Source organism: Hordeum vulgare, chromosome 6H (genome assembly GCF_904849725.1).
Source record: "Hordeum vulgare subsp. vulgare chromosome 6H, MorexV3_pseudomolecules_assembly, whole genome shotgun sequence".
In the NCBI taxonomy this organism is placed as follows: Eukaryota; Viridiplantae; Streptophyta; class Magnoliopsida; order Poales; family Poaceae; genus Hordeum; species Hordeum vulgare.
The window spans coordinates 4,435,859-4,461,212 of record NC_058523.1 but is presented as its reverse complement, the minus strand read 5'-3'; positions in this window follow the sequence as shown (position 1 = coordinate 4,461,212).

Genomic DNA, 25,354 nt, shown 5'->3' with positions numbered 1-25,354 from the left:
CCGCGACGTTGAGCCAACGTTTGTAGTGCCACGGGACCCATAATCAGTGAGTAATAGCATAAAAAACTGGCCAGAATGGACCAAATCTGTGACTTTTCATGAGGTCACCGTTACCGGACCCCAAAGTTCCCCGTATGTTCGTATCGCCCCGGGTCCCAAAATCAGTGAGTAATATCATAGAAAATTGGTTAGAATGGACAAAATCTGCGAGTTTTGACAGGGTCCGAGTAACCGGTCCACAAAGTTCGCGGAACGTTCGGATCGCCCTGGAACAAAAATAAGTGAGTAATAGCAAAGAAAACTAGCAAGAATGGACCAAATCTAAAAGTTTTGACAATGTCCCCATAACCCGACCCTGACGTTTCCCGAATGTTCGGATCGCCCCGGGACCCAAAATCTGCGAGTAATAGCATAGAAAACTGGGCAGAATGGACTAAATCTGCGAGTTTTGACGAGGTCCCCATAACCGGTCCCCAAAGAATCCCGGACATTTGTAGCGCCATGGGACCCAGAATCAGTGAGTAATAACATAGAAAACTGGCCAAAATGGACCAAATCTATGAGTTTTCACGAGGTCACCGTAACCGGACCCCAAAGTTCCCCGAACGTTCGTATCGGCCCAGGTCCCAAAAGTATTGAGTAAGTGAGTAATAGCAAAGAAAACTAGCTAGAATCGACCGAATCTACGAGTTTGTAGAGGTCCCCGTAACCGGTCCCCGAAGTTTCTCGAACGTTTGTAGCGTCGGGGGACCCAGAATCCGTGAGTAATAGCATAGAAAAATTGACAGAATGGACCAAATCTGTGAGTTTTCAAGAGGTTAACGTACCATGACCCCGAAGTACCGCGAACGTTCGTATCACCCCCGGTCCCAAAATTCGTGAGTAATAGCCTAGAAAACTGACCAGAATGGACGGAATCTACGAGTTTTCACGAGGTCCCTGTAACCTGTCTCCGAACTTTCCCTAACGTTTGTAGCGCCACGGGACCCAGAATCAGTGAGTAATAGCATAGAAAACTGGCAAGAATGAACCAAATCTGTGAGTTTTCATGACGTTACCAAAACCGGTCCCCGAAGTTTCATGAAGGTTTGTAGTGCCACGGGAAACAGAACGAGTGAGTAATAGCATATAAAAGACCGCGAAGTTCACCAGACGTTCGTATCGCCTTCATGAAGGTTTGTAGTGCCACGGGAAACGAAACGAGTGAGTAATAGCATATAAAAGACCGCAAAGTTCACCAGACGTTCGTATCGCCCCGGGTATAAAAATCAATGAGTAATTGCATAGAAAACTCAAAAGAATGGACAAAATCTGCGAGTTTTCACGAGGTTCCTGTAACCGGACCCCGAAGTTCCCCGAACATTCGTATCGCCCCGAGTCCCAGAATCAGTGCATAATAGCATGGAAAACTGGCCAGAATGGACCAAATCTATGAATTTTCACAAGGCACCGTAACCGGACCCGGAAGTTCCCCGAACGTTTGTGGCGCCCTGGGACCCAGAATCAGTGAGTAATAGCATAGAAAATCGGCTAAAATGGACCAAATATGCAAGTTTTAACAAGGTCCCCGTAACTGGTCGTCAAAGTTAGCACAATGTTTTGATCGCCCTAGGAACCAAAATCAGTGAGTAATAGCATAAGAAAACTAGCCAGAATGGACCAAGTCTGCGAGTTTTGACAAGGTCTCGTAAGTTGACCCCCAAAGTTCCTGGAACGTTCGGATAGCCACGGGACTGAAAATCGGTGAGTAATAGGATAGAAAATTGGCCAGAATGGTCAAAATATGCGAGTTTTGACGAGGTCCCCGTAAGTGTTCCCCCGGAGTTCACGGGATGTTTGGGTCGTCCCAGGAACCAAAATCAATGACTAATAGCATAGAAAACTAGCCAGAATGGACCAAATATGCGAGTTTTGACGAGGTCCCCGTAACCGGTCCCCGAAATTCCCCGAATATTTGTAGCGCCAAAAGACCCAGAATTAGTGAGTAATAGCATAGAAAACTAGCCAAAATGGACCAAGTCTGCGAGTTTTGAGAAAGTCCCTGTAACCAGTTCGCGGAACGTTTGGATCGCCCTAAGAATAAAAATCAGTGAGTAATAGCATAGAAACTGGCCAGAATGGACCAAATCTGTGAGTTTTCATGAGGTCACCGTTACCGGACCCCAAAGTTCCCCGTACGTTCGTATCGCCCTGGGTCATAAAATTAGTGAGTAGTATCATAGAAAACTGGCAAGAATGGACCAAATCTACGAGTTTTCACAAGGGCCAGTGACCGGTCCCCGAACCACAGCGAACAAAAATCAGTGAGTAATAGCATAGAAAACTATCCATAATGGAGCAAATCTACGAGTTTTGACAATGTCCACATAACCCGACCCTGAAGTTCCCTGAATGTTCGGATCGCCCTGGGACCCAAAATCAACGAGTAATAGCATAGAAAACTCGCCAGAATGGACTAAATCTGTAAGTTCTGATGAGGTCACCGAAACCGGTCCCCAAAGAATCCCGGACATTTGTAGCGCCACGGAACCAAGAATCAGTGAGTAATAGCATAGAAAACTGGCAAGAATGGACCAAATGTATGAGTTTTCACGAGGTCACCGTAGCCGGACCCCGAAGTTCCCCGAACGTTCGTATCGCCCCGGGCCCCAAAATTAGTAAGTAAGTGAGTAATAGCATACAAAACTTGACAGAATGGACCAAATCTGTGAGTTTTCATGTGGTTACCGTAACCAGACCCCAAAGTTCGCCGAACGTTCGTATCACCCCGGGTCCCAAAATTAGTGAGTAATAGCATCGAAAACTCATCAGAATGGACGAAATCTGCGAGTTTTGACAAGGTCCCTGTAACATGTCTCCGAAGTTTCCCAAACGTTTGTAGCGCCACGGGACCAAGACTCAGTGAGTAATAGCATAGAAAACTGGCCAGAATGAACCAAATCTGTGAGTTTTCATGACGTCACCCTAACCGGGCCCCAAATTCCCCGAACGTTCATATCGCCCCGGGTCCCAAAATCAGTGAGTAATATCATAGAAAATTGGTTAGAATGGACAAAATCTGCGAGTTTTGACAGGGTCCGAGTAACCGGTCCACAAAGTTCGCGGAACGTTCGGATCGCCCTGGAACAAAAATAAGTGAGTAATAGCAAAGAAAACTAGCAAGAATGGACCAAATCTAAAAGTTTTGACAATGTCCCCATAACCCGACCCTGACGTTTCCCGAATGTTCGGATCGCCCCGGGACCCAAAATCTGCGAGTAATAGCATAGAAAACTGGGCAAAATGGACTAAATCTGCGAGTTTTGACGAGGTCCCCATAACCGGTCCCCAAAGAATCCCGGACATTTGTAGCGCCATGGGACCCAGAATCAGTGAGTAATAACATAGAAAACTGGCCAAAATGGACCAAATCTATGAGTTTTCACGAGGTCACCGTAACCGGACCCCAAAGTTCCCCGAACGTTCGTATCGGCCCAGGTCCCAAAAGTATTGAGTAAGTGAGTAATAGCAAAGAAAACTAGCTAGAATCGACCGAATCTACGAGTTTGTAGAGGTCCCCGTAACCGGTCCCCGAAGTTTCTCGAACGTTTGTAGCGTCGGGGGACCCAGAATCCGTGAGTAATAGCATAGAAAAATTGACAGAATGGACCAAATCTGTGAGTTTTCAAGAGGTTAACGTACCATGACCCCGAAGTACCGCGAACGTTCGTATCACCCCCGGTCCCAAAATTCGTGAGTAATAGCCTAGAAAACTGACCAGAATGGACGGAATCTACGAGTTTTCACGAGGTCCCTGTAACCTGTCTCCGAACTTTCCCTAACGTTTGTAGCGCCACGGGACCCAGAATCAGTGAGTAATAGCATAGAAAACTGGCAAGAATGAACCAAATCTGTGAGTTTTCATGACGTTACCAAAACCGGTCCCCGAAGTTTCATGAAGGTTTGTAGTGCCACGGGAAACAGAACGAGTGAGTAATAGCATATAAAAGACCGCGAAGTTCACCAGACGTTCGTATCGCCTTCATGAAGGTTTGTAGTGCCACGGGAAACGAAACGAGTGAGTAATAGCATATAAAAGACCGCAAAGTTCACCAGACGTTCGTATCGCCCCGGGTATAAAAATCAATGAGTAATTGCATAGAAAACTCAAAAGAATGGACAAAATCTGCGAGTTTTCACGAGGTTCCTGTAACCGGACCCCGAAGTTCCCCGAACATTCGTATCGCCCCGAGTCCCAGAATCAGTGCATAATAGCATGGAAAACTGGCCAGAATGGACCAAATCTATGAATTTTCACAAGGCACCGTAACCGGACCCGGAAGTTCCCCGAACGTTTGTGGCGCCCTGGGACCCAGAATCAGTGAGTAATAGCATAGAAAATCGGCTAAAATGGACCAAATATGCAAGTTTTAACAAGGTCCCCGTAACTGGTCGTCAAAGTTAGCACAATGTTTTGATCGCCCTAGGAACCAAAATCAGTGAGTAATAGCATAAGAAAACTAGCCAGAATGGACCAAGTCTGCGAGTTTTGACAAGGTCTCGTAAGTTGACCCCCAAAGTTCCTGGAACGTTCGGATAGCCACGGGACTGAAAATCGGTGAGTAATAGGATAGAAAATTGGCCAGAATGGTCAAAATATGCGAGTTTTGACGAGGTCCCCGTAAGTGTTCCCCCGGAGTTCACGGGATGTTTGGGTCGTCCCAGGAACCAAAATCAATGACTAATAGCATAGAAAACTAGCCAGAATGGACCAAATATGCGAGTTTTGACGAGGTCCCCGTAACCGGTCCCCGAAATTCCCCGAATATTTGTAGCGCCAAAAGACCCAGAATTAGTGAGTAATAGCATAGAAAACTAGCCAAAATGGACCAAGTCTGCGAGTTTTGAGAAAGTCCCTGTAACCAGTTCGCGGAACGTTTGGATCGCCCTAAGAATAAAAATCAGTGAGTAATAGCATAGAAACTGGCCAGAATGGACCAAATCTGTGAGTTTTCATGAGGTCACCGTTACCGGACCCCAAAGTTCCCCGTACGTTCGTATCGCCCTGGGTCATAAAATTAGTGAGTAGTATCATAGAAAACTGGCAAGAATGGACCAAATCTACGAGTTTTCACAAGGGCCAGTGACCGGTCCCCGAACCACAGCGAACAAAAATCAGTGAGTAATAGCATAGAAAACTATCCATAATGGAGCAAATCTACGAGTTTTGACAATGTCCACATAACCCGACCCTGAAGTTCCCTGAATGTTCGGATCGCCCTGGGACCCAAAATCAACGAGTAATAGCATAGAAAACTCGCCAGAATGGACTAAATCTGTAAGTTCTGATGAGGTCACCGAAACCGGTCCCCAAAGAATCCCGGACATTTGTAGCGCCACGGAACCAAGAATCAGTGAGTAATAGCATAGAAAACTGGCAAGAATGGACCAAATGTATGAGTTTTCACGAGGTCACCGTAGCCGGACCCCGAAGTTCCCCGAACGTTCGTATCGCCCCGGGCCCCAAAATTAGTAAGTAAGTGAGTAATAGCATACAAAACTTGACAGAATGGACCAAATCTGTGAGTTTTCATGTGGTTACCGTAACCAGACCCCAAAGTTTGCCGAACGTTCGTATCACCCCGGGTCCCAAAATTAGTGAGTAATAGCATCGAAAACTCATCAGAATGGACGAAATCTGCGAGTTTTGACAAGGTCCCTGTAACATGTCTCCGAAATTTCCCGAACGTTTGTAGAGCCACGGGACTCAGAATCAGTGAATAATAGCATAGAAAACTGGCCAAAATGGACCAAATCTGTGAGTTTTCATGACATCACCCTAACCGGGCCCCAAATTCCCCGAACGTTCGTAGCGCCCCGGGTCCCAAAATTAGTGAGTATGTGAGTAATAGCATAGAAAACTGGCTAGAATGGACCAAATCTGCGAGTTTTGATGAGGTCCCCGTAACCGGTCCCCGAAGTTTCCCGAACGTTTGTAGCGTCGGGGGACCCAGAATCCGTGAGTAATAACATAGAAAAATTGATAGAATGGACCAAATCTGTGAGATTTCATGAGGTTACCGTAACCAGACCACGAAGTTCCGCGAACATTCGTATCACCCCGGGTCCCGAAATTCGTGAGTAATAGCATAGAAAACTACCCAGAATGGACTGAATCTACGAGTTTTCACAAGGTCCCTGTAACCTGTCTCCGAAGTTGCCCAAACGTCTGTAGCGCCACGGGACCAAGAATCTATGAGTAATAGCATAGAAAACTGGCCATAATGAACTAAATCTGTGAGTTCTCATGATGTCACCGTAACCGGGCTGCGAAGTTCCCCGAACGTTCGTATTGCCCCGGGTCCCAAAATCAATGAGTAATATCATAGAGAAGTGGCTAGAATGGACCAAATCTGTGAGTTTTGACAAGGTCCGAGTAACCGCTCCACGAAGTTAGCACAACGTTCGGATCTCCCGAGGAACAAAAATCAGTGAGAAATAGCATGAAAATTGGGCAGAATGGACCATATCTACGAGTTTTGACAATGTCTCCATAACCCGATCCCAAAGTTCCCCGAACGTTCGGATGCCCCGGGACCCAAAATCAGTGAGTAATAGCAATGAAAACTGGCCAGAATAGACCAAATCTGTGAATTTCCATGACGTCACCGTAACCAGACGCCAAAGTTCCCCGAACGTTTGTATGGGAGGAGGCGGTGTCTGGCACCATGGGGGCATCGACGAGAGGCCTTGCAAGTTCGATGCGTCAGTAACTGTTCTGAAGATGGATTGATGGAAGGCGACGGTGACGACCTATGAGGTTGCGTCAGACCGGTTTCAGCCGCTGGCCCGGTATGTGGCTCGTTCGGGGCTTCCGGCTTTAGACATTAGGCTAGATGAGAGGTCTGGGTATGTGGCTCACAGTTTCTTCACCCCTTCATCATTTTATAGCAGTAATGACAGAAATTGCCAAAAGGACATCTTCGCACATATTTATGTATTGCTTTGTAAGATTTTTGTGAATAATTAATAAAGTGACTGCATGCATCTTCCAAAACCGGTCCCCGAAGTTGCATGAAGGTTTGTAGCGCCACGAGAAACAGAACGAGTGAGTAATAGCATATAAAAGACCGCGAAGTTCACCAAACGTTCGTATCGCCCCGTGTATAAAAATCAATGAGTAATAGCATAGAAAACTCAAAAGAACGGACAAAATCTATGAGTTTTCACGAGGTTCCCGTAACCGGACCCCGAAGTTCCCCGAACATTCGTATCGCCCCGGGTCCCAGAATCAGTGCATAATAGCATGGAAAACTGGCCAGAATGGACCAAATCTATGAATTTTCACAAGGCACCGTAACCGGACCGGAAGGTCCCCGAACGTTTGTGGCGCCCTGGGACCCAGAATCAGTGAGTAATAGCATAGAAAATCGGCTAAAATGGACCAAATATGCAAGTTTTAACAAGGTCCCCGTAACTGGTCGTCAAAGTTAGCACAATGTTTTGATCGCCCTAGGAACCAAAATCAGTGAGTAATAGCATAAAAAACTAGCCAGAATGGACCAAGTCTGCAAGTTTTGACAAGGTCCCGTAAGTTGACCCCGAAGTTCCTCGAACGTTCGGATAGCCACGGGACTGAAAATCGGTGAGTAATAGGATAGAAAATAGGCCAGAATGGTCAAAATCTGCGAGTTTTGACGAGGTCCCCGTAAGTGTTCCCCCGGAGTTCACGGGATATTTGGGTCGTCCCAGGAACCAAAATCAATGAGTAATAGCATAGAAAACTAGCCAGAATGGACCAAATCTGCGAGTTTTGACGAGGTCCCCGTAACCGGTCCCCGAAATTCCCCGAATATTTGTAGCGCCAAAAGACCCAGAATTAGTGAGTAATAGCGTAGAAAACTAGCCAAAATGGACCAAGTCTGCGAGTTTTGAGAAAGTCCCTGTAACCAGTTCGCGGAACGTTTGGATCGCCCTAGGAATAAAAATCAGTGAGTAATAGCATAGAAACTGGCCAGAATGGACCAAATCTGTGAGTTTTCATGAGGTCACCGTTACCGGACCCCAAAGTTCCCCGTACGTTCGTATCGCCCTGGGTCATAAAATTAGTGAGTAGTATCATAGAAAACTGGCAAGAATGGACCAAATCTACGAGTTTTCACAAGGACCAGTGACCGGTCCCCGAACCACAGCGAACAAAAATCAGTGAGTAATAGCATAGAAAACTATCCATAATGGAGCAAATCTACGAGTTTTGACAATGTCCACATAACCCGACCCTGAAGTTCCCTGAATGTTCGGATCGCCCTGGGACCCAAAATCAACGAGTAATAGCATAGAAAACTCGCCAGAATGGACTAAATCTGTAAGTTTTGATGAGGTCACCGAAACCGGTCCCCAAAGAATCCCGAACATTTGTAGCGCCACGGAACCAAGAATCAGTGAGTAATAGCATAGAAAACTGGCAAGAATGGACCAAATGTATGAGTTTTCACGAGGTCACCGTAGCCGGACCCCGAAGTTCCCCGAACGTTCGTATCGCCCCGGGCCCCAAAATTAGTAAGTAAGTGAGTAATAGCATACAAAACTTGACAAAATGGACCAAATCTGTGAGTTTTCATGTGGTTACCGTAACCAGACCCCAAAGTTCGCCGAACGTTCGTATCACCCCGGGTCCCAAAATTAGTGAGTAATAGCATAGAAAACTCATCAGAATGGACGAAATCTGCGAGTTTTGACGAGGTCCCTGTAACATGTCTCCGAAATTTCCCGAACGTTTGTAGAGCCACGGGCCTCAGAATCAGTGAATAATAGCATAGAAAACTGGCAAAAATGGACCAAATCTGTGAGTTTTCATGACATCACCCTAACCGGGCCCCAAATTCCCCGAACGTTCGTAGCGCCCCGGGTCCCAAAATCAGTGAGTAATATCATAGAAAATTGGTTAGAATGGACCAAATCTGCGAGTTTTGACAGGGTCCGAGTAACCGGTCCACAAAGTTCGCGGAACGTTCGGACCACCCCGGGAACAAAAATCAGTGAGTAATAGCATAGAAAACTAGCCAAAATGGACCAAATCTAAATGTTTTGAAAATGTCCCCATAACCCGACCCTAACGTTTCCCGAATGTTTGGATCGCCCCGGGACCCAAAATCTGCGAGTAATAGCATAGAAAACTGGCCAGAATGGACTAAATCTGAGAGTTTTGACGAGGTCCCCATAACCGGTCCTCAAAGAATCCCGGACATTTGTAGCGCCACGGGACCCAGAATCAGTGAGTAATAACATAGAAAACTGGCCAGAATGGACCAAATCTATGAGTTTTCACGAGGTCACCGTAACCAGATCCCGAAGTTCCCCGAACGCTCGTATCGCCCCGGGTCCCAAAATTAGTGAGTAAGTGAGTAATAGCAAAGAAACCTGGCTAGAATGGACCGAATCTGTGAGTTTTAACGAGGTCCCTGTAACCGGTCCCCGAAGTTTCCCGCACGTTTGTAGCGTCGGGGGACCCAGAATCCGTGAGTAATGGCATAGAAAAATTGACAGAATGGACCAAATCTGTGAGTTTTCATGAGGTTATCGTAACCAGACCCCGAAGTGTCGTGAACGTTCGTATCACCCCAGGTCCTAATATTCGTGAGTAACAGCATAGAAAACTGACCAGAATGGACGGAATCTACGAGTTTTCACGAGGTCCCTGTAACCTGTCTCCGAAGTTTCCCAAACGTTTGTAGCGCCACGGGACCCGGAATTAGTGAGTAATAGCATAGAAAACTGGCCAGAATGAACCAAATCTGTGAGTTTTCAGGACGTCACCGTAATCGGGCCACGAAGTTCCCCGAACGTTCATATCGCCCCGGGTCCCAAAATCAATGATTAATATCATAGAAAAGTGGCTAGAATGGACCAAATCTGTGAGTTTTGACAAGGTCCGAGTAACCGCTCCACGAAGTTAGCGCAACGTTCGGATCGCCCGAGGAACAAAAACAGTGAGAAATAGCATAGAAAACTGGGCAGAATGGACCATATCTGCGAGTTTTGACAATTTCTCCATAACCCGGCCCCAAAGCTCCCTGAACGTTCGGATCACCCGGGACCCAAAATCAGTGAGTAATAGCATAGAAAACCGGGCACAATAGACCAAATCTTCGAAGTTGACCTAACGTTTGTAGCGCCACGGGACCCATAATCTGTGAGTAATAGCATAAAAAACTGGCCAGAATGGACCAAATTTGTGAGTTTTCATGACGTCAGCATAGAAAACTGGGCAGAAATAGCATAGAAAACTGGGCAGAATGGACCATATCTGCGAGTTTTGACAATTTCTCCATAACCCGACCCAAAAGCTCCCCGTACGTTCGTATTGCCCCGGGTCCCAAAAATCGGTGAGTAGTATCATAGAAAAGTGGCTAGAATGGACCAAATCTACGAGTTTTGACAAGGTCCCAGTAACCGGTCCCCGAACCACCGCGAACAAAAATCAGTGAGTAATAGCATAGAAAACTAGCCAGAATGGACCAAATCTACGAGTTTTGACAATGTCCCCATAACTCGACCCTGAAGTTCCCCGAATGTTCGGATCGCCCCGGGACCCAAAATCAGCGAGTAATAGCATAGAAAACTGGCCAGAATGGACTAAATCCGCAAGTTTTGACGAGGTCCCCGTAACCGGTCCCCAAAGATTCCCGAACATTTGTAGCGTAACGGGACCCAGAATCAGTGAGTAATAGCATAGAAAATTGGCTAGAATGGACCAAATTTATGAGTTGTGAGTTTTCACGTGGTCACAGTAACCGGACCCCGAAGTTCCCCGAACATTCGTATCGCCCCGGGTCGCAAAATCTGGCTAGAATGGACCGAATCTGCGAGTTTTGACAAGGTCCCCGTAACCGGTCCTCGATGTTTTCCGAACGTTTGTAGCGCCACGGGACCTAGAATCCAAGAGTAATAGAATAGAAAACTTGACAGAATGGAGCAAATCTATGAATTTTCATGAGGTTACCGTAACCAGACCCCGAAGTTCCCCGAACTTTTGTGTCACCCCGGGTCCCAAAATTAGTGAGAACAGCATAGAAAACTGGCCAGAATGGCCGGAATCTGTGAGTTTTGACGAGGTCCCCGTAACATGTCCCCGAAGTTTCCCGAACGTTTGTACTGCCATGGGACCCAGAATCAGTGAGTAATAGCATAGAAAACTAGCCAAAATAGACCAAATATGTGAGTTTTCAAGACGTCAGCGTAACCGGGCCCCGAAGTTCCCTGAACGTTCGTATCACCCCGGGTCCCAAAATCAGTGAATAATATTGTAGAAAAGTGGTTATAATGGACCGAATATGTGAGTTTTGACAGGGTCCGAGTAACCGGTCCACGAAGTTTGCGGAACGTTCGGATCAACCCGGGAACAAAAATCTGTGAGTAATACCATAGAAAACTGGCCAAAATGGACCATATGTGCGAATTTTGACAATGTCTCCATAACCCGACCCCGAAGTTCCCCGAACGTTCGGATCGCCCCAAGACCCAAAATCAGCGAGTAATAGCATAGAAAACTGGCCAGAATGGACTAAATCTGCGAGTTTTGACGTGGTCCCCGTAACCGGACTCCAAAGATTCCCGGACATTTGTAGTGCCACGGGACCCGGAATCAGTGAGTAATAGCATTGAAAACTGGCAAGTATGGACAAAATCTATGAGTTTTCACGAGGTCACCGTAACCGGACCCCGAAGTTCTGCGAACATTCGTATCGCCCCGGGCCCCAAACTTAGTAAGTAAGTGAGTAATAGCATAGAAAATTAGCTAGAATGGACCGAATTTGTGAGTTTTGAGAAGGTCCCCGTAACCGATCAACGAAGTTTCCCGAACGTTTGTAGCGCCGCGGGACCTAGAATCCGTGAGTAATAGAATAGAGAACTTGACAGAAAGGACCAAATCTGTGAATTCTCATGAGGTTACCGTAACCAGACACCGAAGTTCCACCGAACGTTCTATCACCCCGGGGCGCAAAATTAGTGAGTAATAGCATAGAAAACTGGCTAGAATGGACGAAATCTGCGAGTTTTGACGAGGTCCCCGTAATCGGTCACTAAAGTTTCCAGAACGTTTGTAGCGCCACGGGACCTAGAATAATTGAGTAATAGCATAGAAAACTTGACATAATGGACCAAATATATGAGTTTTCTTGAGGTTATCGTAACCAGACCCCGAAGTTCCTCGAACGTTCGTGTCACCCTGGGTCCCAAAATTATTGAGCAACAGCATAGAAAACTGGCCAGAATGGACGGAATCTGCGAGTTTTGACGAAGTCCCCGTAACCTGTCCCTGAAGTTTCGCGGAACGTTCCGCTCGCCCTGGGAACAAAAATTAGTGAGTAATAGCATAGAAAACTGACCAAAATGGACCAAATCTGTGAGTTTTCATGACGTCACCCTAACCGGGCCCCGAGGTTCCTCGAACGTTCGTATCGCCCCGGACCCAAATATAGTGAGTAATACCATAGAAAAGTGGTTAGAATGGACCAAATATGCGAGTTTTGACAGGGTCCGAGTAATCGGTCCACGAAGATCGCACTTGGAAAAAAAATCAGTGAGTAACAGCATAGAAAACTAGCCAAAATGGACCAATTCTACGAGTTTTGACAATGTCCCCATAACCCGACCCTGAAGTTCCCCGAATGTTCGGATCGTCCGGGACCCAAAATCAGCGAGTAATAGCATAGAAAACTGGCCAGAATGGACTAAATCTGCGAGTTTTGACGAGGTCCCTGTAACCGGTCCCCAAAGATTCCCGGACATTTGTAGGACCCAGAATTAGTGAGTAATAGCATAGAAAACTGGCTAGAATGGACCAAATCTATGAGTGTTCACGAGGTCACCGTAACCGGACCCCGAAGTTCCCCGAACGTTCGTATCGCCCCGGGTCCCAAAATTAGTGATTAAGTGAGTAATAGCATAGAAAACTGGCTAGAATAGACCGAATCTGCGAGTTTTGACGAGGTCCCCGTAACCGGTCACCAAAGTTTCCAGAATGTTTGTAGCGCCACGAGACCCAGAATAATTGAGTAATAACATAGAAAACTTCACATAATGGAGCAAATCTGTGAGTTTTCATGAGGTTACCGTAACCAGACCCCGAAGTTCCCCGAACGTTCGCGTCACCCCGAGTCCCAAAATTAGTGAGTAACAGCATAGAAAACTGGCCAGAATGGACGGAATCTGCGAGTTTTGACGAAGTCCCCGTAACCTGTCCCCGAAGTTTCCTGAACGTTTGTAGCACCTCGGGACCCAGAATCAGTGAGAAATTGCATAGAAAACTGACCAAAATGGACCAAATCTGTGAGTTTTCATGACGTCATCGTAACCGGGCCCCGAAGTTCCTCGAACATTCGTATCGCACCGGGTCCAAAAATCAGTGAGTAATATCATAGAAAAGTGGTTAGAATGGACCAAATATGCGAGTTTTGACAGAGTCCGAGTAACCGGTCGACGAAGTTCGCGGAACGTTGGGATCGCCCCGGGAACAAATATCAGTGAGTAATAGCATAGAAAACTAGCCAATATGGACCAAATCTACGAGTTTGGACAATGTCCCCATAACCCGACCCTGAAGTTCCCCGAATGTTCGGATCGCCCCGGGACCCAAAATCAGCGAGTAATAGCATAGAAAACTGGCCAGAATGGACTAAATCTGTAAGTTTTAACGAGGTCCCCGTAACCGGTCCCCAAAGATTCTCGGACATTTGTAGCGCCACGGGGCCTAGAATCGGTGAGTAATAGCATCGAAAACTGGCCAGAATGGACCAAATCTATGAGTTTTCACGAGGTCACCGTAACCGGACTCCGAAGTTCCCCGAACGTTTGTATCGCCCGGGTCCCGAAATTAGTGAGTAAGTGAGTAATAGCATAGAAAACTGGCCAGAATGGACCAAATCTATGAGTTTTCACGAGGTCCCCATAACCGGTCCCCGAAGTTTCCCAAACGTTTGTAGCATCGGGGGACCCTGAATCCATGAGTAATAGCATAGAGAAATTGACAGAATGGACATAATCTGTGAGTTTTCATGAGGTTACCGTAACCAGACCCAGAAGTTCCGCGAACGTTCGTATCACCCTGGGTCCCAAAATTCGTTAGTAATAGCATAGAAAACTTGCCAGAATGGACTAAACCTGCGAGTTTTGACGAGGTCCCCATAACCGGTCCCGAAAGAATCCCGAACATTTGTAGCGCAACGGAACCTAGAATCAGTGAGTAATAGCATAGAAAACTGGCCAGAATGGACCAACTCTATGAGTTTTCACGAGGTCACCGTAACCGGACCCGAAGTTCCCCGAACGTTCGTAGCGCCCCGGGTCCCAAAATTAGTGAGTATGTGAGTAATAGCATAGAAAACTGGTTAGAATGGACCAAATCTGCGAGTTTTGATGAGGTCCCCGTAACCGGTCCCCGAAGTTTCCCGAACGTTTCTAGCATCGGGGGACCCAGAATCCGTGAGTAATAACATAGAAAAATTGATAGAATGGACCAAATCTGTGAGATTTCATGAGGTTACCGTAACCAGACCACGAAGTTTCGCGAACATTCGTATCACCCCGGGTCCCGAAATTCGTGAGTAATAGCATAGAAAACTGACCAGAATGGACTGAATCTACGAGTTTTCACAAGGTCCCTGTAACCTGTCTCCGAAGTTGCCCAAACGTCTGTAGCGCCACGGGACCAAGAATCTATGAGTAATAGCATAGAAAACTGGCCAGAATGAACTAAATCTGTGAGTTCTCATGATGTCACCGTAACCGGGCTGCGAAGTTCCCCGAATGTTCGTATTGCCCCGGGTCCCAAAATCAATGAGTAATATCATAGAGAAGTGGCTAGAATGGACCAAATCTGTGAGTTTTGACAAGGTCCGAGTAACCGCTCCACGAAGTTAGCACAACGTTCGGATCGCCCGAGGAACAAAAATCAGTGAGAAATAGCATAGAAAATTGGGCAGAATGGACCATATCTACGAGTTTTGACAATGTCTCCATAACCCGATCCCAATGTTCCCCGAACGTTCGGATGCCCCGGGACCCAAAATCAGTGAGTAATAGCAATGAAAACTGGCCAGAATAAACCAAATCTGTGAATTTCCATGACGTCACCGTAACCAAACGCCAAAGTTCCCCGAACGTTTGTATGGGAGGAGGCGGTGTCTGGCACCATGGGGGCATCGACGAGAGGCCTTGCAAGTTCGATGCGTCAGTAACTGTTCTGAAGATGGATTGATGGAAGGCGACGGTGACGACCTATGTGGTTGCGTCAGACCGGTTTCAGCCGCTGGCCCGGTATGTGGCTCGTTCGGGGCTTCCGGCTTTAGACATTAGGCTAGATGAGAGGTCTGGGTATGTGGCTCACAGTTTCTTCACCCCTTCATCATTTTATAGGAGTAATGACAAAAATTGCCAAAAGGACATCTTCGCACATATTTATGTATTGCTTTGTAAGATTTTTGTGAATAATTAATAAAGTGACTGCATGCATCTTCCAAAACCGGTCCCGGAAGTTGCATGAAGGTTTGTAGCGCCACGGGAAACAGAACGAGTGAGTAATAGCATATAAAAGACCGCGAAGTTCACCAAACATTCGTATCGCCCCGTGTATAAAAATCAATGAGTAATAGCATAGAAAACTCAAAAGAACGGACAAAATCTATGAGTTTTCACGAGGTTCCCGTAACCGGACCCCGAAGTTCCCCGAACATTCGTATCGCCCCGGGTCCCAGAATCATTGCGTAATAGCATGGAAAACTGGCCAGAATGGACCAAATCTATGAATTTTCACAAGGCACCGTAACCGGACCCGGAAGTTCCCCGAACGTTTGTGGCGCCCTGGGACCCAGAATCAGTGAGTAATAGCATAGAAAATCGGCTAAAGTGGACCAAATATGCAAGTTTTAACAAGGTCCCCGTAACTGGTCGTCAAAGTTAGCACAATGTTTTGATCGCCCTAGGAACCAAAATCAGTGAGTAATAGCATAAAAAACTAGCCAGAATGGACCAAGTCTGCGAGTTTTGACAAGGTCCCGTAAGTTGACCCCGAAGTTCCCGGAATGTTCGGATCGCCACGGGACTCAAAATTAGTGAGTAATAGGATAGAAAATTGGCCAGAATGGTCAAAATCTGCGAGTTTTGAAGAGGTCCCCGTAACCGGTCCCCCGGAGTTCACGGGATGTTTGGGTCGTCCCAGGAACCAAAATCAATGAGTAATAGCATAGAAAACTGGCCAAAATGGAACAAATCTGCGAGTTTTGACGAGGTCCGTGTAACCGGTCCTCGAAATTCCCCGAATATTTGTAGCGCCACGGGACCCAGAATTAGTGAGTAATAGCAAAGAAAACTAGCCAAAATGGACCAAGTCTGCGAGTTTTGAGAAGGTCCCCGTAACCGGACCCCGAAGTTCCCCGAACATTTGTGGCGCCCTTGGACCCAGAATCAGTGAGTAATAGCATAGAAAATCGGCTAAAATGGACCAAATCTGCAAGTTTTAACAAGGTCCCCGTAACCGGTCCTCAAAGTTAGCACAATGTTTTGATCGCCCGAGGAACCAAAATCAATGAGTAATAGCATAAAAAACTAGCCAGAATGGACCAAGTCTGCGAGTTTTGACAAGGTCGCTGTAACCGTTCCCGAAGTTCGCGGAACGTTTGGATCGCCCCGGGAACAAAAATCAGTGAGTAATAGCAAAGAAACTGGCCAAAATCTGCGATTTTTGACGAGGTCCCCGTAACCGGTCCGCGAAGTTGACCCAACGTTTGTTTGTAGCGCCACGGGACCCGTATTCAGTGAGTAATAGCATAAAAAAACTGGCCAGAATGGACCAAATCTGTGAGTTTTCATGAGGTCACCGTTACTGGACCCCAAAGTTCCCCGTACGTTCGTATCGCCCTGGGTCATAAAAATTAGTGAGTAGTATCATAGAAAACTGGCTAGAATGGACCAAATCTACGAGTTTTGACAAGGACTAGTAACCGGTCCCCGAACCACAACGAACAAAAATCAGTGAGTAATAGCATAGAAAACTATCCATAATGGAGCAAATCTACGAGTTTTGACAATGTGCACATAACCCGACCGTGAAGTTCCCTCAATGTTCGGATCGCCCTGGGACCCAAAATCAGCGAGTAATAGCATAGAAAACTGGCCAGAATGGACTAAATCTGCGAGTTTTGATGAGGTCACCGTAACCGGTCCCCAAAGAATCCCGGACATTTGTAGTGCCACGGGACCAAGAATCAGTGAGTAATAGCATAGAAAACTGGTAAGAATGGACCAAATCTATGAGTTTTCACGAGGTCACCGTAACCGGACCCCGAAGTTCCCCGAACGTTCGTATCGCCCCGGGCCCCAAAATTAGTAAGTAAGTGAGTAATAGCATAGAAAACTGGCTAGAATGGACCGAATCTGCGAGTTTTGACGAGGTCGCCGTAACCGGTCACCGAAGTTTCCCGAACGTTTGTAGCACCGCGGGACCCGGAATCCATGAGTAATAGCATACAAAACTTGACAGAATGGACCAAATCTGTGAGTTTTCATGAGGTTACCCTAACCAGACCCCAAAGTTCGCCGAACGTTCGTATCACCCCGGGTCCCAAAATTAGTGAGTAATAGCATAGAAACTCATCTGAATGGACGAAATCTGCGAGTTTTGACAAGGTCCCTGTAACATGTCTCCGAAGTTTCCCAAACGTTTGTAGCGCCACGGGACCAAGACTCAGTGAGTAATAGCATAGAAAACTGGCCAGAATGAACCAAATCTATGAGTTTTCATGACGTCACCCTAACCGGGCCCCAAATTCCCCGAACGTTCATATCGCCCCGGGTCCGAGTAACCACTCCACGAAGTTAGCGCAATGCTTGGATCGCCCAAGGAACAAAAAACAGTGAGAAATAGCACAGAAAACTGGGCAGAATGGACCATATCTGCGAGTTTTGACAATTTCTCCATAACCCGGCCCCAAAGTTCCCTGAACGTTCGGATCGCCCCGGGACCCAAAATCAGTGAGTCATAGCATAGAAACTGGCCACAATAGACCAAATCTGTGAGTTTCCATGAGGTCACCGTAACCGGACCCCAAAGTTCCCCGAACGTTCGTATGGGAGGAGGCGTTGTGTGGCACCATGGGGGCATCGATGATAGGCCTTGCAAGGTCGATGCGTCAGTAACTGTTCTGAAGATGGATTGATGGAAGGCGGCGGCGACAACCTATGAGGGTGTATCGGACCGGTTTCAGCCGCTGGCCTGGTATGTGGCTCGTTCGGGGCTTCCGTTTTAGACATTAGGCTAGATGAGAGGTCTGGGTATGTGGCTCACACTTTCTGTACCCCTTCATCATTGGATAGGAGTAACGACAGAAATTGCCAAAAGGACGGCTTCAGACATATTTATGTATTGCTTTGTAAGATTTTTGTGAATAATTAATAAAGTGACTGCATGCATCTTCCAAAACCGGTCCCCGAAGTTTCATGAAGGTTTGTAGTGCCACGGGAAACAGAACGTGTGAGTAATAGCATATAAAAGACCGTGAAGTTCACCAGACGTTCGTATCACCCCGGGTATAAAAATCTATGAGTAATAGTATAGAAAACTCAAAAGAATGGACAAAATCTGCGAGTTTTCACGAGGTTCCCGTAACCGGACCCCGAAGTTCCCCGAACATTCGTATCGCTCCCGGTCCCAGAATCAGTGCGTAATAGCATGGAATACTGGCCAGAATGGACCAAATCTATGAATTTTCACGAGGCATCGTAACCGGACCCCGAAGTTCCCCGAACGTTTGTGGCGCCCTGGGACCCAGAATCAGTGAGTAATAGCATAGAAAATCGGCTAAAATGGACCAAATCTGCAAGTTTTGACAAGGTCCTTGTAACCGGTCCTCAAAGTTAGCACAATGTTTTGATCGCCCCAGGAACCAAAATCAGTGGGTAATAGCATAAAAAACTAGCCAGAATGGACCAAGTCTGTGAGTTTTGACAAGGTCCCGTAAGCAGACACCGAAGTTCCCGGAACATTCGGATCGCCACGGGACTCAAAATCAGTGAGTAATAGGATAGAAAATTGGCCAGAATGGTCAAAATCTGCGAGTTTTGACGAGGTCCCCGTAACCGGTCCCCCGGAGTTCACGGCATGTTTGGGTGGTCCCAAGAACCAAAATCAATGATTAATAGCATAGAAAACTGATTAGAATGGACCAAATCTGTGAGTTTTGACGAGGTCCCCGTAACCGGTCCCCGAAATTCCCCGAATATTTGTAGCGCCACGGGACCCAGAATTAGTGAGTAATAGCATAGAAAACTAGCCAAAATGGACCAAGTCTGCGAGTTTTGAGAAGGTCCCTGTAACCGGTTCCCGAAGTTCGCTGAACATTCGGATCGCCCCGGGAACAAAAATCAGTGAGTAATAGCATAGAAACTGGCCAAAATCTGCGAGTTTTGACGAGGTCCCCGTAACCGGTCCGCGAAGTAGACCCAACGTTTGTAGCGCCACGGGACCCATAATCAGTGAGTAATAGCATAAAAAACTGGCCAGAATGGACCAAATCTGTGAGTTTTCATGAGGTCACCGTTACCGGACCCCAAAGTTCCCCGTACGTTCGTATCGCCCTGGGTCATAAAAATTAGTGAGTAGTATCATAGAAAACTGGATAGAATGGACCAAATCTACGAGTTTTGACAAGGACCAGTAACCGGTCCCCGAACCACAGCGAACAAAAATCAGTGAGTAATAGCATAGAAAACTATCCATAATGGAGCAAATCTACGAGTTTTGACAATGTGCACATAACCCGACCGTGAAGTTCCCTCAATGTTCGGATCGCCCTGGGACCCAAAATCAGCGAGTAATAGCATAGAAAACTGGCCAGAATGGACTAAATCTGCTAGTTTTGATGAGGTCACCGTAACCGGTCCCCAAAGAATCCCGGACATTTGTAGCGCCACGGGACCAAGAATCAGTGAGTAATAGCATAGAAAACTGGAAAGAATGGACCAAATCTATGAGTTTTTACGAGGTCACCGTAACCAGACCCCGAAGTTCCCCGAACGTTCGTATCGCCCCGGGCCCCAAAATTAGTAAGTAAGTGAGTAATAGCATAGAAAACTGGCTAAAATGGACCGAATCTGCGAGTTTTGACGAGGTCGCCGTAACCGGTCACCGAAGTTTCCCGAACGTTTCTAGCACCGCGGGACCCTGTATCCATGAGTAATAGCATACAAAACTTGACAGAATGGACCAAATCTCTGAGTTTTCATGAGGTTACCCTAACCAGACCCCGAAGTTCGCCGAACGTTCGTATCACCCCGGGTCCCAAAATTAGTGAGTAATAGCATAGAAACTCATCTGAATGGACGAAATCTGCGAGTTTTGACAAGGTCCCTGTAACATGTCTCCGAAGTTTCCCAAACGTTTGTAGCGCCACGGGACCAAGACTCAGTGAGTAATAGCATAGAAAACTGGCCAGAATGAACCAAATCTGTGAGTTTTCATGACGTCACCCTAACCGGGCCCCAAATTCCCCGAACGTTCATATCGCCCCGGGTCCCAAAATCAGTGAGTAATATCATAGAAAATTGGTTAGAATGGACGAAATCTATAAGTTTGGACAGGGTCCGAGTAACCGCTCCACGAAGTTAGCACAATGCTTGGATCGCCCAAGGAACAAAAAACAGTGAGAAATAGCACAGAAAACTGGGCAGAATGGACCATATCTGCGAGTTTTGACAATTTCTCCATAACCCGGCCCCAAAGTTCCCTGAACGTTCGGATCGCCCCGGGACCCAAAATCAGTGAGTCATAGCATAGAAACTGGCCACAATAGACCAAATCTGTGAGTTTCCATGAGGTCACCGTAACCGGACCCGAAAGTTCCCCGAACGTTTGTATGGGAGGAGGCGTTGTGTGGCACCATGGGGGCATCGACGATAGGCCTTGCAAGGTCGATGCGTCAGTAACTGTTCTGAAGATGGATTGATGGAAGGCGGCGGCGACAACCTATGAGGGTGTATCGGACCGGTTTCAGCCGCTGGCCTGGTATGTGGCTCGTTCGGGGCTTCCGTTTTAGACATTAGGCTAGATGAGAGGTCTGGGTATGTGGCTCACACTTTCTGTACCCCTTCATCATTGGATAGGAGTAACGACGGAAATTGCCAAAAGGACGGCTTCACACATATTTATGTATTGCTTTGTAAGATTTTTGTGAATAATTAATAAAGTGACTGCATGCATCTTCCAAAACCGGTCCCCGAAGTTTCATGAAGGTTTGTAGTGCCACGGGAAACAGAACGTGTGAGTAATAGCATATAAAAGACCGTGAAGTTCACCAGACGTTCGTATCACCCCGGGTATAAAAATCTATGAGTAATAGTATAGAAAACTCAAAAGAATGGACAAAATCCGCGAGTTTTCACGAGGTTCCCGTAACCGGACCCCAAAGTTCCCCGAACATTCGTATCGCTCCCGGTCCCAGAATCAGTGCGTAATAGCATGGAATACTGGCCAGAATGGACCAAATCTATGAATTTTCACGAGGCATCGTAACCGGACCCCGAAGTTCCCCGAACGTTTGTGGCGCCCTGGGACCCAGAATCAGTGAGTAATAGCATAGAAAATCGGCTAAAATGGACCAAATCTGCAAGTTTTGACAAGGTCCCTGTAACCGGTCCTCAAAGTTAGCACAATGTTTTGATCGCCCCAGGAACCAAAATCAGTGGGTAATAGCATAAAAAACTAGCCAGAATGGACCAAGTCTGTGAGTTTTGACAAGGTCCCGTAAGCAGACACCGAAGTTCCCGGAACATTCGGATCGCCACGGGACTCAAAATCAGTGAGTAATAGGATAGAAAATTGGCCAGAATGGTCAAAATCTGCGAGTTTTGACGAGGTCCCCGTAACCGGTCCCCCGAAGTTCACGGCATGTTTGGGTGGTCCCAGGAACCAAAATCAATGAGTAATAGCATAGAAAACTGATTAGAATGGACCAAATCTGTGAGTTTTGACGAGGTCCCCGTAACCGGTCCCCAAAATTCCCCGAATATTTGTAGCGCCACGGGACCCAGAATTAGTGAGTAATAGCATAGAAAACTAGCCAAAATGGACCAAGTCTGCGAGTTTTGAGAAGGTCCCTGTAACCGGTTCCCGAAGGTCGCTGAACATTTGGATCGCCCCGGGAACAAAAATCAGTGAGTAATAGCATAGAAACTGGCCAAAATCTGCGAGTTTTGACGAGGTTCCCGTAACCGGTCCGCGAAGTAGACCCAACGTTTGTAGCGCCACGGGACCCATAATCAGTGAGTAATAGCATAAAAAACTGGCCAGAATGGACCAAATCTGTGAGTTTTCATGAGGTCACCGTTACCGGACCCCAAAGTTCCCCGTACGTTCGTATCGCCCTGGGTCATAAAAATTAGTGAGTAGTATCATAGAAAACTGGCTAGAATGGACCAAATCTACGAGTTTTGACAAGGACGAGTAACCGGTCCCCGAACCACAGCGAACAAAAATCAGTGAGTAATAGCATAGAAAACTATCCATAATGGAGCAAATCTACGAGTTTTGACAATGTCCACATAACCCGACCCTGAAGTTCCCTGAATGTTCGGATCGCCCTAGGACCCAAAATCAGCGAGTAATAGCATAGAAAACTGGCCAGAATGGACTAAATCTGCGAGTTTTGATGAGGTCACCGTAACCGGTCCCCAAAGAATCCCGGACATTTGTAGCGCCACGGGACCAAGAATCAGTGAGTAATAGCATAAAAAACTGGCAAGAATGGACCAAATCTATGAGTTTTCACGAGGTCACCGTAACCGGACCCCGAAGTTCCCCGAACGTTCGTATCGCCCCGGGCCCCAAAATTAGTAAGTAAGTGAGTAATAGCATAGAAAACTGGCTAGAATGGACCGAATCTGCGTGTTTTGACGAGGTCGCCGTAACCGGTCACCGAAGTTTCCCGAACGTTTGTAGCACCACGGGACCCGGAATCCATGAGTAATAGCATACAAAACTTGACAGAATGGACCAAATCTGTGAGTTTTCATGAGGTTAGCCTAACCAGACCCCGAAGTTCGCCGAACGTTCGTATCACCCCGGGTCCCAAAATTAGTGAGTAATAGCATAGAAACTCATCTGAATGGACGAAATCATCGAGTTTTGACAAGGTCCCTGTAACATGTCTCCGAAGTTTCCCAAACGTTTGTAGCGCCATGGGACCAAGACTCAGTGAGTAATAGCATAGAAAACTGGCCAGAATGAACCAAATCTGTGAGTTTTCATGACGTCACCCTAACCGGGCCCCAAATTCCCCGAACGTTCATATCGCCCCGGGTCCCAAAATCAGTGAGTAATATCATAGAAAATTGGTTAGAATGGACCAAATCTATAAGTTTGGACAGGGTCCGAGTAACCGCTCCACGAAGTTAGCGCAATGTTTGGATCGCCCAAGGAACAAAAAACAGTGAGAAATAGCACAGAAAACTGGGCAGAATGGACCATATCTGCGAGTTTTGACAATTTCTCCATAACCCGGCCCCAAAGTTCCCTGAACGTTCGGATCGCCCCGGGACCCAAAATTAGTGAGTCATAGCATAGAAACTGGCCACAATAGACCAAATCTGTGAGTTTCCATGAGGTCACCGTAACCGGACCCCAAAGTTCCCCGAACGTTCGTATGGGAGGAGGCGTTGTGTGGCACCATGGGGGCATCGACGATAGGCCTTGCAAGGTCGATGCGTCAGTAACTGTTCTGAAGATGGATTGATGGAAGGCGGCGGCGACAACCTATGAGGGTGTATCGGACCGGTTTCAGCCGCTGGCCTGGTATGTGGCTCGTTCGGGGCTTCCGTTTTAGACATTAGGCTAGATGAGAGGTCTGGGTATGTGGCTCACACTTTCTGTACCCCTTCATCATTGGATAGGAGTAACGACAGAAATTGCCAAAAGGACGGCTTCAGACATATTTATGTATTGCTTTGTAAGATTTTTGTGAATAATTAATAAAGTGACTGCATGCATCTTCCAAAACCGGTCCCCGAAGTTTCATGAAGGTTTGTAGTGCCACGGGAAACAGAATGTGTGAGTAATAGCATATAAAAGACCGTGAAGTTCACCAGACGTTCGTATCACCCCGGGTATAAAAATCTATGAGTAATAGTATAGAAAACTCAAAAGAATGGACAAAATCTGCGAGTTCTCACGAGGCTCCCGTAACCGGACCCCGAAGTTCCCCGAACATTCGTATCGCTCCCGGTCCCAGAATCAGTGCGTAATAGCATGGAATACTGGCCAGAATGGACCAAATCTATGAATTTTCACGAGGCACCGTAACCGGACCCCGAAGTTCCCCGAACGTTTGTGGCGCCCTGGGACCCAGAATCAGTGAGTAATAGCATAGAAAATCGGCTAAAATGGACCAAATCTGCAAGTTTTGACAAGGTCCCTGTAACCGGTCCTCAAAGTTAGCACAATGTTTTGATCGCCCCAGGAACCAAAATCAGTGGGTAATAGCATAAAAAACTAGCCAGAATGGACCAAGTCTGTGAGTTTTGACAAGGTCCCGTAAGCAGACACCGAAGTTCCTGGAACATTCGGATCGCCACGGGACTCAAAATCAGTGAGTAATAGGATAGAAAATTGGCCAGAATGGTCAAAATCTGCGAGTTTTGACGAGGTCCCCGTAACCGGTACCCCGGAGTTCACGGCATGTTTGGGTGGTCCCAGGAACCAAAATCAATGAGTAATAGCATAGAATACTGATTAGAATGGACCAAATCTGTGAGTTTTGACGAGGTCCCCGTAACCGGTCCCCAAAATTCCCCGAATATTTGTAGCGCCACGGGACCCAGAATTAGTGAGTAATAGCATAGAAAACTAGCCAAAATGGACCAAGTCTGCGAGTTTTGAGAAGGTCCCTGTAACCGGTTCCCGAAGTTCGCTGAACATTTGGATCGCCCCGGGAACAAAAATCAGTGAGTAATAGCATAGAAACTGGCCAAAATCTGCGAGTTTTGACGAGGTCCCCGTAACCGGTCCGCGAAGTAGACCCAACGTTTGTAGCGCCACGGGACCCATAATCAGTGAGTAATAGCATAAAAAACTGGCCAGAATGGACCAAATCTGTGAGTTTCAATGAGGTCACCGTTACCGGACCCCAAAGTTCCCCGTACGTTCGTATCGCCCTGGGTCATAAAAATTAGTGAGTAGTATCATAGAAAACTGGCTAGAATGGACCAAATCTACGAGTTTTGACAAGGACGAGTAACCGGTCCCCGAACCACAGCGAACAAAAATCAGTGAGTAATAGCATAGAAAACTATCCATAATGGAGCAAATCTACGAGTTTTGACAATGTCC